The following is a 3,659-nucleotide window of genomic DNA, read 5'->3' on the forward strand; positions in this document are numbered from 1 at the left end:
CTTTAGTGCTCAGGTTTGCTTCAGGCGAATGCGTAGGGATAAATCGGGCACGCGGGAGGCGGCCCCTCCTTTTTCTTTCCTACCTCCTGTGCTACGCGGGAACTTCGGTTCTGTAAGTTTTATTTAATCATTAAATTTGTATATATTCTTTAATATTTGCCTGCATTTATTTACGCTGATACACTCCACTACTCTTTGGTAATTACATTTAGATTGCCAGAAGGTCCTGGACAGATGTTTTACAGACACAAAGGGACCAGAGGTACCCACCCAGACTATTATACCCAACAAATCTTTCAATCAACATAGATGAAGAAGACAAGATATTTCATGGCAAAACCAGATTTAAACAACACTTATCCACAAATCCAGCCCTGAAGAAAGAACTAGAAGGAAAACTAGAACCCTTGGAACTCAGCTAAATCTATGAAAATACACGCAAGAGTTAATCTCACAACAGCAAACACAAAGAAGGGAAACAAACACACTATCATCACCACCACTAAAAACAACAAAAAAATAACAGAAATTTAGCAATCACTGGTCAATAACATATCTTAATATCAATGGTTTCAGTTTACCAATAAAAAGACACAGATTAACAAAATATATACAAAAACAAGAACAAAAAAATAACAGAAATTTAGCAATCACTGGTCAATAACATATCTTAATATCAATGGTTTCAGTTTACCAATAAAAAGACACAGATTAACAAAATATATACAAAAACAAGATCCATTCTTTTGATGCATACAAGAAACATACCTCAGTTTCAAAGACAGACATTACCTCAGAGTAAAGGGTTTGGAAAATATTTTCTAATCAAATGTTCCTAATAAGTAAACCAATGAAGTTATCTTTATATCTAACAAAATTGACTTCAAACTAAAATCAATCAAAAGAGATGAGGAAGGATATTTCATATTCATTGAAGGAAAAATCCATGAAGATGGAGTCTCAGTCATGAACATTTATGCCCCAAATACAAGATTGCCCACATTTGTAAATATATATATATATATATATTACTAAAGGCTAAATCACACATCATCCTCACACACTAGTAGTGGGAGATTTCAACACCCCACTCTTACCAAAGGACAGGTTTGCCAGACATAAACTTAACAGAGAAACAAGGGAACAAACAGATGTTATGACTCAAATGCAAGTAATAGACATCTATAGAACATTCCACCCAAACACACACACAAAAAAATGACTTCTTCTCAGTACCTCATGAAATCTCCTGTAAAACTGACCACATGCTCAGTCATAAGACAAATCTCAACAGATACAAAAAAAAGTTGGAAAACCTCTTGCATCTTATCACACCATCAGGGGTTAAAGTTAGAGTTCAACAATGACACAAACTCCAGAAATTCTACAAACTCTTGAAAACTGAACAATTCTCTACTGAACCACCAGAAGAAATAAAGAAATCAAAGACAAACTAGAGTTAAATGAAAGTGAATCCAAAGCATACCTAACTTATAGGACACAATGGAAACAGTGCTAAGAGGAAAGTTCATAGCATTAAGTGACTACATAAAGAACTTGGGGAAATCTCACAAAAGTGACTTAACAGCCCAACCAGAAAACTTTAGAACAAAAATAAACAAACTCACCCAGGAGGATTACATGGTAGGAAATAATCAACTCAGGGCTGAAATCGATAAAATTGAAACCAAGAGAACAATACAAAGAATTGTGAAACAGGGAGTTGGCTCTTTGAGAAAATTAGCAAGATAGAAGAGTTCTTATCCAAACTAACCAAAAGGCAGAGAAAGACTACCCAAATTAACAAAATCAGAAACAAAAAAGGGGGACATAATAATTTACTCTGAGGAAATCTAGAGAACCATTAGGTCATGCTTTAAACACCTGTACTCCAGAGAAGTGGAAAATCTAAAGGAAATTGACAACTTTCTTGTTTGGTACCCCATATGAAAATTAAACCAGGAGCAGATAAACAATTTAAACAGACCCATAAACCCTAAGGAAATAAAAACAGTCATTAAAGCTCCCCCAAATAAAAACTAATTTTACAGGGCCAGATGGGTTCAGTGCAGAATTCTATCAGGTTTTCCAAGAAGAGCTAATATCAATACTTCTCAAATTGTTCCCCACAAAAGAAACAGAAGAAATGATGCCAAAATCATTCTATGGGTCCACACTTACCCTGATACCCAAAACAAATATTCAACAAAAAGAATTACATACCAATCTTCCTCATGAACATTGATGCAAAAATACTCAACAAAGTACTGGCAAACTGAATCCAAGAATACATCAAAAAATAAATAGCATCTACCATGATCAAGTAGGTTTCATCCCAGAGATGAAGGGATGGTTCAACATAACAAAATTTATCAATGTAATCTACCATATAAACAAACTGAAAGGAAAAAATACACATGGTCATCTCAAGAGGCGGAAAAAAACCTTTGTCAAAGTCTGACATGTCTTCATGATAAAAGTTCTGGAGAGAACAGGGAATCAAGAAAATAACTAAATGTGCCTCTTCTGTGTAACTAAAGTCTGCACCAGCTGAAGGTGCATGCAATTTGGTGATGAGATCCCAGAAAGGCAACGTGGCTCACTCCAGGCCTCAAACTCAACAGAATACGTTCACCTTCAAAAATGACAAGTTCGATAAGAGTGTTTAGACCAAGAAAATTAATGCAAAACTTCATGATGGAGTATATTAGTGCTGCAAAGAAGTTCTCGAGTGGTGTGTAAAATGCAGCAAATACAAATCTCTGTCAAAGCCTAAGAAGTGTGTTAAATGTTTACAGAAGACAGTAAAGGACTTACCACATAATATGTAGACCAGACAGGCTCCAAAGCCACAGAGAAACCCTGTCTCGAAAAAAAAAAATATGTAGACCATGTGCCTGTGAACTTGAAGTTTGCGCAAAATGTAAGAAAGAAGACATTGCTATTCCATTTAATAAAGAACCAGAAAATTTAGCAAATACTGAAAATCAAGGTTCTAACTGTAAACAAAGTTGCAAAGGGAAGGAAGACAGTGACAAGGATTTAGATGCTGAGACTGAATCAGATGAGGAGGATAGGACTCTTAGGTAGCCTGACAGCACCATGTCGGCTGCAGAGGGCTTGGCAGACACGGAGACATCCAATATGGGAATCAGAAAAAGGCTGTCCAAAATAGGCAGAGCTGACACATGAGCAATATAAATTATTTATAACATTTGAATAACAGAAACTTTCAGGTTTTCACAATAAAACTTGAGCTGCATATACAGAATATGTATGGAAACTTCCTGTGGCCTGTTATACAATCTATGGAAATTGTTTAGAAAAGCATATTATTTAGTGTCAAACTATCCAGTGTTGAGAATTCCTGATTGTACAGAACTATCTCATGGAAAATTAAGATGATTAACTCATAGAGAGTACATTTTTGTAACCTGACCTCACATGTGTAACTTCCTTAGCAAAAGCCCCCTTATATTTTACAAAGCTAAACCATTTATTTTTATACACAAACACACATATAAAATTAGGTGTAGTGATTTTCCTTTGAAAATATTTTTATATATGTCATCCCATTGTTTTTACCTTTTCCAGTTTGGAAATACATACTAAAAAAAATGTGTGAACTATATAATTAATAACTGGAAAGGAAACTAACC

General features: G+C 35.0%; 1 pseudogene; it reads left to right on the top strand.

The window, feature by feature from the left end:
- The first annotated feature begins 2,573 nt into the window (after positions 1-2,573).
- On the top strand, positions 2,574-3,090 carry LOC101980537 (annotated as a pseudogene).
- The last annotated feature ends 569 nt before the right edge of the window (positions 3,091-3,659 follow it).

This window comes from Microtus ochrogaster, chromosome X (assembly GCF_000317375.1).
Source record: "Microtus ochrogaster isolate Prairie Vole_2 chromosome X, MicOch1.0, whole genome shotgun sequence".
Taxonomy (NCBI): domain Eukaryota; kingdom Metazoa; phylum Chordata; class Mammalia; order Rodentia; family Cricetidae; genus Microtus; species Microtus ochrogaster.